Here is a 12,280-nt window from a genome sequence, read left to right on the forward strand (position 1 = left end):
TTCATATATATATATATATATATATATATATATATATATATATATATATATATATATATATATATGGAAATTTATGCATCATTGTATCTTTTGTGACTGTCTTCTCATGAGAATATAATATAAAGTAACAATTTGTTCTCTCCTACATCTTTTCTCTTCTTCTATTCCTATGTTCTTTATCTTCATGTGATTTATTGTTTTCCTTTCTACTAGTAACTAATGGTCACTGTCTACTACACTACAACAAATATATATCATTTTTTTGGAATATTTTACTAAAAAATAAAATATTGCAAAATATTGGTGCATTGTTTAATGAATTGTAAAATGCTGTAAAATATTAGTGAATCACTCGCTTAATTATAACCTTGTAAATTATTGGTGAATCCATCATTTAATCGTTACATCAAGTTATTTTTCCTTCTTATGCATTGATTCTCTAATAGAAAAATAATTATCCAATTACTTCGCTTCAAACAAACCAACATTGTTAGGATTTGGTGGTTCATCACCATCTATAAGTTTTTTCAAATCCTTGGTGTGTAACTGTTATAATAAATATTGTGTAAGAAAAATGTTCACTACATAGTATAACATGTTACAAAATAAGTATCATTAAAGGATTTCAACTTCAAAAATGAAATACACTAAGCAGTCTCTCCTCCTCCACTAATTATATGTTTTTCTCCTTTATCCCTTCCCTCAAACTTATAATTTCATTAAAGGAATGTCATTCCCATGAAAATAGATCCCCTACAATGAACACATAGGAAGTTAGATCATAGGTCATTATTCCATACAAATAGCAAAGTATAACATATTTTTGTTTCCTAACAAATATTTTGAAACAAAATACAAGATAAATTGTGGATTATCTAAAAAGGGAAGAAGCTTAGTTCATGCGAGAAAGTGAACTGGTTTTTTTTCCTTAAACGATTAGATATATAAAAAAAATAATAATAATTACAGAAAATATATGGAATACCCTAAGAATAAAAGAAGCCATATATGATTCCTAATATCCTATGTTTCGCATGTGAAGATAAGAAAGCAAGAACATAAGGCTTCTTATTCAAGAAACAATGTTAACTCTAACCAACACTTCTGAAATCAATGATAATTAGATGAAACCAGTCATTACCAAACAAATGGTTCATTGAACAAAAAAACTAGAACTATAAGTTTTTAAGGGGCTAGCAAAAGTTTTAAATAAAATAAACACAAAATTTTATCTTGATAAATGCTTCAAATTCTTGTCCAAAATATTATATCTAAACGTAAAATAAATTTCATGTACATGAATCACTATATTTGTGAATAGAGGAAATATTCCTAAATGAATTACTTATCATTTAATAGTAGGATATTATGTATGTGAAGGGATATGTTTTGGATTCATGACATTATAGCTTTCATTTCCAATAGTGGAGAATAGAGTGATAATTTAGTATTTGAATTTAAGACATCAATCTCAAATTAACTTGCATATCTCCACCTCCACCTCCACCTCCACCTCCAACATCTAATCATCCGACTCCGCCTCCTCCTCATCTCCTCCACCTCCACCCCCCCCACTGCCTTCTCCTCCTCCTCTTCCACCACCTCCTCCAACTCCACCTCCACCACTACCTCCTCCACCACCACCTCCTCCTACTCCTCCACCACCTCCTCTTCCCACACCTCCACATCCACCTCCTCCACCACCTCTGCCTCTACCTCCTCCTCCACCTCCTACACGACCTCTGCCTCCTCCTCCTCCTCCACCTCCTCATCCACCACCACCTCCACCACCTCCTCCTCGTCCTCCACCTTTGCCTCTGCCTCTCCCTCCTCCTCCTCCTCCTCCTCCTCCTCCGCCTCCTCATCCACCACCACCTCCAACTCCACCTCCACCTCCTCCACGCCCTCCTACTCGTCGTCCTTCTCCTCCTCCACCACCACTTCCTCCTCCTCCTCCTCTTCGTCCTCCTCCTCCTCCACCTAAACCTCCACTTACACCTCCACCTCCACCTCCACCTCAACCTCCACCTCCAGCTTCGCCTCCTCCTCCACTCGTCTTCCACCTCCACCTCCTCCTCCTCCTCCACACCCTTCTCATCGTCCTCCCCCTGCTCCTCCACATCTACCAATACCTCCACCACCTCCTACTCCACATCCACATATACCTCCATGACCTCCTACTCCACTATCACCTCCACCTCCACCACCTCCACCTCCACCCCCTCATCCACCTCCTCCTTCTCCTCCACCTCCACGTCCTCGTCCTCCATCTCCATGTCCACCTCCTCCTCCACCACCACCTCCTCCTCCTAATCCTCCTCCACCTCCACCTTCTCCATCACCTCAACCTTTGCCTCCTCCTGTTCCTCATCCTCCACCTCCACCTCCTCCTCCACCACCACATATGCCTTCTCATCCACTACCTAAAACTCCACCAACAACACCGCTTCCTCCTATTCCTTCTCCTCCTCCTCTACTGCCACCACCTCCTCCACCACCACCACCACCACCACCACCACCAACACCTCCTCTTCCTCGTCCTCCTCATTCGCCACCACCACCACCGCCACCATCAAGGTCATCACCTCTTCCTTTGCCTCGTCCTCCTTGTCCTTCTCCTACTCCACCTTCTTTGCCTCCACCTCCTCCTTTGCTGCCTCCTCCCTCACTGTCGCCTCCACCTCCACCTACTTCTCCTCCTCGTTGCCGCCTCCTCGTGCTCCTCCTCCTCCACTTCCACCACCTCCTCCTCCTCCTCCTCCACCTTCACCTCCTCTACCTCCTCCACCTTCCCCTCCACCTCTGCCTTCTCCTCCTCCTACGCCTCCTCGTCCTCCTCTCCTATGCCTCCTCCACTTCTGCCACCTCCTCCTCTGCCTCCCCTCTCCTCCTCCTCCTCCTCCTCCTCCTCCTCAGAAAAATTAAACAAAATAAAATTGCATATCAATTCATTCTCCTTATTTATTATACTTATTGATTTATCCTTTACAGTGAAAATTTAGATATCAATATATACATGATAATATAACAAATAATATTTATAAAAAATTACAATATAAATAAGTAATTATGAGAACAACAATTTAATTAGTAAAATTTAATTTAGTTTTCTAGTTTAAGTCAAATATTATTTTGGGAATTTCACTAGCAAAGTTATGATAAAGGTGATAAAAATTAGGTGTGACGACTTACGATTTTCAATGTCAATGTTGTAAGAGTGGTGAACAACAAAAGTGAACACCGAGTAATGGAAGTGCAGTGTAGTTTAACATGACAACATTTTCGTGTTTTATTTCAAAGAAGAAAAAATTGCTTTAACTATTTTCTACATATTCATATTTCTACATGTTTATATTTAAAAGTATTAAGAATACATTTTTATATTTAAAAATACAATTTAAAATGTTGAATTTATTTGTGTATTAAAAATTTCAAAAATATATGATCTCAGTTCGAAATTCCAATTCCAATTCCAATGAAAAAAACTTATTCAATGCTGAATCTATATTCATATTAGAATATAGTTTAAAAAATGAGACATCAAAGTTTATCACAGACCCAAGGAACATTTCCAAACCATCGTTTGACAAACCATGAAAGAGGTGAATGTTTGTAGGAATTTGTATGTTTTTTTGGTTCATAATTTTGGGGCTACGGGTATCTATGATTGATGTCTCGGTAATCATAAGACAAAAGTTCAGTGAAGAGGATTGGGCAAAGACGAATCTTGATGACAAAGTGTTCAGACTTTCCAATGTGTAATGAAACACTAAAATTATCAATAAATACTTCCCATAATTGCAGAAAAATAATTATAAACCAGTGTTCAACATTTCAAATGTGCAAACAAAATTATCCATATCCATTTCAAATGTGCAAACAAATTATCCATAAACGATATCCATAGCTCTAGAAAAAAACTTATAAACAACATATCCATAAACGAGATCCATAGCTATACAAGAAATTTATAAACAACACATTAGATTGTGCAAAGAAAATTATCCATAAACGCTATCCATAGTTGTAAAATGTTTTTATAAACCATACTTTAAAACAAGGCTCAAAAAGGAGGCAGGGCTTCCAATGTGCAAACAAAATAAACGATATCCGTAGGTTGGTGAAAAAAATTATAAACAAAGATCGAAGAAGAGGCATGGAATGTTAATATAATTCGAATCAACAGAAATGGCTACTTACATCCAGCATGATTGGAAGTAGAGTTATGAAGTGAAAGGGTGTTGATCGTGGATCGAACACATGATCCTTATATATTCAGTCTGACTCTCTCAACAAAGATACAGATCGAACGCAGGATCTGACTCTCTCTAAATGAAGATATAGATCCTCAAAGATATTCAGTCTGACACTCTCCCATCAAAGATACAGATCGAAGTATATTCAGTCTTACGCTCTCCCATCAAAGATACAGATCGAAGTATATTCAGTTTGACGCTCTCCCATCAAAGATACAGATCGAACAAATGATCTTCGTATATTCAGTCTCACGCTCTCCCAACAAAGTTACAGTGGCAACAACATTGGTGTTACCAATGAAAACACTATCGTTGAACAATTGGGCATGACCACAGTTTCGAAATCATCACATATTGGCATATGGCTGGGAGAGATTGCGATTGTGAAATCCGCCTATAAGAAAACGGCTATGAAGGGAACTGCTCGAATTCAATAAGACAGCACTTAAAAGCAAAAGGTTGCCTAAATTTAGAAAGTATAACTGGAAAAAGCAAAAAATAACGTAAATTGAAAAACAGAATATAAATTACATTCGCTCAAAAAAAACCATCCTTTAAATTTAAAAAATACAATTAAAAATAATTTACATTTAAATTTTAAATTTTAAAGAAGTTAAAAATTACAAATTACAAATCAAAATAACTTACTTTTAAATTTTAAAGAAAACATAGTAAAAAATTAAAGGGTAAATTTAGAGAATTGATTTTGAGGTAAAAGATTGGCGATTTAGCTATATCTCCCAACCCGTGTTTCGCTTAGATGATATCAAACTCAATAAGGATTATCTCTTTTTTCAGTGTTATCTCTCTTTTGAGTATGGGGAGGAAGAGGGAACCAAAAGAAAAAGAGGATGCACTCATTTCAGAACTAGGAATTTAGGAAAAGGTAGGTTTGGCTAGTGATGCAAAGCTATATGATATGGAAACTAATTTTAATGTTAGAAAGAGAAAATAGTTGATGGAAAAGTAAAAAAATTAAATTAAATTTCAAAATAACATTTATTTTGTTTTGAAGTAAGAAACGAATACTATAAAAGTTAGAAAGACAACTTATTTAACTGTTTTTGTAGTAAAAAAAAACACAAAATTTCAAAGTTAAAAAACTAATAGTGAAATTTAAAAAGGCAATATGTAAATTTCTTTCTTCAGAGTTGCTTGCTTTCAACAAAGTTAATGCTTAAATATGAAATGTCAATCTTTATCTCAATGACTCACACTATTTGACCTCATTTGAATTCACAATTACCAAAATGCTGTGAAAGTCATTATACATAATTTTTTTTCTAAATAATAAAATTGTTAAAATAAAATTTGAGGATAAGTTGTTAAATAAGAAAAAAAATTACTAGAATTCATATGGCTTAAGAGCATTTCTCACTAATAAAATAACTTTTTCAACTAATAAACAAAATCACGTAGATTAATAATCCTCTTCATTAAAGTCATATGGATTAATAATCCTCTTCATTAGTAATTAAAAACTAATTAATTTATATTTTTTTCTAAATAATTCTAGGTTGAAATTTGAATGATAAATATATAAATAAAATATTTATTTCAAAGTTTGAGATAACCTATTTTTTTCAATATTTCTAAGAGCCTTGCAAAACTCTAGGAGTATCAAAAACTTAGCTACTAAAGCACTGAGGGTTTTTTAAGTACAACCAATTAGTTATTGGATTAAAACAATGAGGGAAATCATAAGGAAACACACATTGGGTTTCATAATAATATTTTGATCTGTAAAAATACATATTAATATATGTATCTATAAATTCACTAATTATAATGAATTTATTATTAGATATTTCAATATATTGCACTATATATTAACCCCCACAAAGTTGTTTCCCTTATTTAAAGTAACCTTTTATCTAATACAATGTGCCCCTTAACCAAAAACAAATATGAATATCAAAACACTAATATGACCCATAACCGCTAATTTATTGTGATCACTCATACTCTTAGATAATTAAAAAACCTTCAATAATGCATCCTCTAACAACTATTACCATTGAAAAACAATGACAATTGTCAATTGATAACTCTTAAGAGACTAACTCTAAAATTAATTGAACCATAGTGCACTATGATCTTTAAAACACAATAAATTCTAGAATCTATAATCCCTAGTACACTTGATGATCATGACATTCTAATTCTTGAAATTTTACAACACACATCATTTTTAATATCTAACACATTAAATATACCATTAAAACTATAGCTTTTTTGCAGTTAAAGTGTCATAACATAGTGATGAATATGAATGAAGTGTAACTCCAAATTAAATCCTATATGAAAGGAATATAATAAATTTTGTGTATTTTTGAGATGATATTTTGATTATCGATATTGACCCAAAAAGAAATTTTCGTGAGCCAACATATGGTAATGATTTTGATTATTGTCAAGAGTTGCATAGGGAAGACATGAAATGGAAAAGCAACACAAGAGGAGCTCACAGGTGTGGATCACAAAGAGATCCTTCAAGCAAAATGACACACTAGCTTCACATTAATCTCCAATATTAAATAGATACAATTTGTTAAGGACAACAAATCATATCCCTGAATAATAGGAATTGAATGGCTAATAAAACTATAATGCACAACTATGTAATAACAATAACCTATTCTCCATTAATTCTAACACTCCCCCTTAATGGAGAAAGGGTTCTTAAGCACACCTAACATGTCCCTCAACAACTCAAACTTCTATCTTCCTAGAGGCTTAGTAAATATATCAGCCATATTATCACAAGAATTACAATATTCAACACAAATCTCTTTGGACTGGACCTTTTCCCTAACAAAATGAAATTGAGTGTCTTTGTGTGTAGTGTTTTTATGAAACACAAGATTTTAAGCCAATTTGATGGAACTTTGATTATCACAAGTGATAATCGTAGCTTCTGCATGTTCTTCTCGTGCATCTTGGAGAAGTCTGCGCAACCGAACAACCTCACATGCTGCTGCTCACATAGCTTGATATTCTGCTTCTGCTGAGGATAAGGCTACAGTATGTTGCTTCTTATTGCACCAAGAGATGACCCCAGACCCAATGCTAAAGGCGTAACCTAGAATTGATCTTCTATCATATAAATTTCCCACCCAATCGTAGTCTGTATGATGTGTTAGGCCAACATAAAAGAGTCAGAATAAAAAATACCATAGTCTGTCAGTACTCGTTTCACTACAAGCCAATGGTTCTCATGAGGTTGAGTCATGAACTGACTCAAAACACTCACTGCATAATCTAGATCTAGTCTCATTGTAGTCAAATAGATAAGACTACCAACTAACTATCTGTACAATGTTGCATCTACATATTTCAAACAATCATTCACCTGAATTTTTTTATTTTGTTGTAAAGTCACAAATGTAGCCTTGCACTCATCCATTTTGAATTTGGTCAAAAAAATCATAGCATAATTACCCTGGGACAAGAAAGTTTGGCTTCAGTCTCTCCAAACTTGTAGACCCAAACAGTAATACATTTCTTCAAGGTCCTTCATCTCAAATTTCTGTGATAACTGCTACTTGATTTCTTCAATGTGATTGTATGCACTCCCTATCATGACCAGATCATCTACATATAAAGAAACCAACACTATCTGCACCTCATCATTAAACACATTATACAAATTAGGATCATTTTTGCTCCGTTTATAACCATGCATTAGGAAAAATGAATCAATTTTGTTATACTAGGATCTAGGAGTCTGTTCTAAACCATATAAAGGTTTCTTTAATCTACATACTAAATGCTCTTCTCCCTTCTTAACAAACCCCTCTGGCTACACTAAGTATACTTCTTCTTTTAAATCACCATTTAAGAAACCAGATTTAACTTCGAGTTGATGTATTTTCCAATGGACCTCTACCTCCCGCAAATATTTTATGTCCAATGGATCTTTATCTCCCATCCATCCGATGGATGTCCAATCCATTGAAGCTTATCATGAAAAATTCATCTCTATCCCATTCCTCATGGGATTCAGCAAGCATCTCGTCTCTCTTGGTGTTCCACCCTCCAAGTGATTTATTTTATTGATATATTTAATAATACATTTTCTTTTCATATTACATATTACATAGATTTCCTTAGCTTAGGTGTAGAATTATTTAACCCACAAAGGAGTGTATCAAACCTAGCTTTCCTCATCTTAGGTCTACAACCTTTAACACACAAGGGAGGATATTATACCTAGCTTTAACTTAGCTTAGGTTTACAATAATGTAGTACAGAAGGGAGGGGTGTTACATACACCCCCCCTTATATTTTACACCATCCTCGGTGTATCACTACATCATATCCTCATGTATAGGTAATTGGTTTCTAAATCAACAGCTTTCATGGCTCTGCCATCTGATGGAAAATTTCCCATGTACATCTGCCACAAGGAGTTCTCCCATAACCTCTCCTTCCATAGCTACATCAGTCTCAAGGAGTGCTCCCAGCATCTCTCCTTCCATAGCTACCTGTCACACATTCTTTTCAAACCATTTGTGAGAATTTGTTGATGCAAAGTTTAACTATGATAAATATGATAATCTATTATTATTAAAGCAGCTATTTCTTGTCATTTATTTTATCTGAAGATTGCATGTCCTTCTCTTGCATTCTTTCAAGCCTTTGTGTTCTTGTCAAATGCCTGCTTCTTGCAGTCTCTATGCAAAAAATACATCAATTAGCATATTTTCCACATTAATATGCCTGCAAAGTTGTAACATATTATTTCACATCACAATATATATTGATATAAATATATTCATCATAATTTTATGTACGCCAAACTGCGATTAACCATAGTTACTTATACCAAACTTACTTTCCTTTTTCTAGGTAATCTTGAGGTTTCTTTACCTGGCCATACATCCATCCAATGACTATTGTATACCCTGCACACAAGGTATGTTAAACACACCAATACACATTGTTAGAAAATTATATATTATGGACCAATGGAACACACAAAATATTGCAGAAATATAAACACACAAAACGCATAAAACAAGAGAGACACAGATATACGTGGTTCACCCAGTTTTGGCTACGTCCACCCCGAACAACCAGTCCTTCCTTTCTATTATCCAACAAAATGAACAGACGCAACCTACAGCAGATCCGCTGTAATATCCTCTGTTTTCTCTCACAGTCTCACCTCTCTATTTCCCGCTCACACAATACACATCTATTACACAACCTCAAATACAATGCCCTCATAAAAAGAGAAGGGTTTCCTTCTAGGGTAAAAAACCCTAAACTAAACACATGTTCTACCGTCAGATCATCCGCCTAATGAACGGCCCAGATTGACTAGAAATTATTGTACTTTTACAAGGCAAATTTATAGTTGTTTTTAGCTTTGGGGGCGCTGCCCTCGAAACCCCCCGCCAGGGGGGGGCTCCCAAAGGTCGGAGCTGGCCCCACTGGACCCCCCCTGCAGTGAATATTTTACGTGCTGGGGTCTAATATGGCGATACCTTTGAATATAGAAGATAATCAGGCTCCACACCCAACACACAGTTCATTTTAAAACCTTGTAGCATATGTAGTCATACAGTCGCATATGTACTGTTGTACATAGTCTAGGTGTGGTACAACCTATAATACCATCCTTATGGTATCACCTGCATGACATAAACTTTATCAACATATTTTTCCACCATGTTACTATCTGTTAGGCCTTTATACTACTAGTGTAACCCCTTATTGTTATTAGTACAACCCACTTATTATATTGATGTACCCATGTAGTGCCCATATTGTTACTATTGTGCCACATAGAAGCCAACTTTTGTTATTATTGTGCCCTTACATTATTATTGTTATGTCAGCTCTGATTATGTTATGACCCCTTAGACTCCTATATATAGAAAGGAGGTCTTTTCATTTGTATCATCGAAGAATTGTTCATTTATGTAATGTAAAGGAGGTTTCCCCCTCGAAGAGGCTGAATTCAAAGGCATTGATATATCTTTTCTATCTTTTCTTGAGCTGGTTTCATAACATTTGGTATCAGAGCTTTGGATTCTAGGGTTTCGCTGCTCCAAACTGGTCATCGTGGAATTTTTGTTGTAACTTTTTTTCTGCGATGTTTTAGAAGTTGCAAAAAAAAACCATTTGAGAAGAAATCGCACTAAACCTCGAGTCTGAATTTCAGAGATTTTCGCGCTATATTTGCGGAGATATTATCTAAGGAAGTTGGTCTTTTTGTAGACTCCTGAATTACATTCCAAACAGGTGACCTGGGGAAAATCGTCATAACTTTCTCTCTAAGGATTGGATTGAAATTTCGTAAGAAGGTACAAAAATAGGACGGACTGTAGTTTCGTGTATGCATTTTTCAGATCCAGAGGTCGAAACAGTGTCTCGTGGCATGTCGTACAAGTTCGCTCTACGACTGGTGGCATTTGAAAGAGGACACAGAGGGCTACTATAGGTCACAATTTTAGAACTTGAAGATCTGAAATTACAGAGTTACAGTCATTTCAAGATCGAGCTCCTAAAATCAAGAAAAAGTGAGATGAGGAAGTTTGATGGCAAGGATCCGATAAATTGGATACTACAGATGGAGGAATACCTTGATCTACATGGTGTACCACTGTTACAAAAGGTATGTATTGCATCTTTATATTTAGAACCAGATCAATTTTTATGGTATAAAGGGCTTTGTTCTCGTAAACCGCTTGTTACGTGGTAAATTTTCACGGAGGAAACGATAGCACATTATGAGGATACAAAGAGAAACACCTTGTTTAGCCAATTGATAAATCTCAAACAAAAGTGTTCAATGGAAGAACACATTGAGGACTTTCAAAAATTGAATATAAGGGTAAATGATATTCCAGAGAAGCAAAGGATTGATGTCTTCATAGGTACTTTAAAGGATAACATTCAAGATGAGCTTTGTCTTTGGGAACCTGGTTCACTAGAGAAGGCATTCAAGTGGGCAAGAAAAATTGAAAGCGAAATTATGGAAACAAGGAATCCAAGCACTCACAACTATAATTATGTAAGTTTTCCTTCTCCTAACCTTCCACAACCTACAAGGGTGACACCACAATGATTGGAAGAAAAAAGAGAAAAAGGGCTTTGTTACAATTGTGATAACAAATGCACTAAAGGTCATAAGTGTGCTGAGAAGAAATTATTTTACATAGATTATGAAGAGGAGGAAGAAAAGGATCAAGAAACATCAAAAGAAGTGTATATACACCAGGAACCGGCCATATCTTGCAATGCATTGGCCGGAATTACCACTCCTCAAACTATCAAGATAGAAGGACATATGAAGAAGAAAAATGTTCAAGAAGTGAAAGATCACATCGAGCATCAAGAAATGAATCCGACCATATCTTGTAAAGGATTGGAAGAAATTACCACTCCTCAAACTCTAGAGATAGAAGGACATATCAAGAAGAAAAATGTTCAAGCAGTGAAAGATCACATCGAGCATCAACAACAAGTTCTCCAACTTTTAAAGGATAACGCCACTTCGGTGCAAAATCAAATGAAACAACAAGTAGATCAACATCATAGTGAAAAATGTTTTGATGTAGGTGATCGGGTGTTTTTACTCCTACATCTCAAGCAAGCTAATCATGAGAAGGAAATGTTGGCAATACTACATGTACTTAAAAAATGGCGACCTTACCGAATGGGAAGACTCTTCAAGGATGAGGATGTGGAAGCATTGTTTTGTGCTATTTCTATTATCGAACTAGATTGGATAAAAGAAGAAAGGGATGAATGGAAGAAGGACGAAGAAGTATGGCCACTTATTCAAAAGTTGCAAAAGATCCCAAGTCAAACAATATTGCTAGAAATTGAAGAGGAAGGAAAAATCATATTGGAACCTGGAGCAGTCACAGAAACAAGAACCCGATAGCTACGAAATTGATCAATTTTAGAGTATCTCATCAAGTGGAAGAACTTACCTGCTAAAGATTCCACATGGAAGGATAAGAATTTTATACAGAAGCATCAAGAACTACTCAAGCGTTGAGGACAAC

Source organism: Pinus tabuliformis, chromosome 1_2 (genome assembly GCF_031772625.1).
Source record: "Pinus tabuliformis cultivar Carrire ecotype Pingquan chromosome 1_2, CPIR1, whole genome shotgun sequence".
Classification (NCBI taxonomy): Eukaryota; Viridiplantae; Streptophyta; class Pinopsida; order Pinales; family Pinaceae; genus Pinus; species Pinus tabuliformis.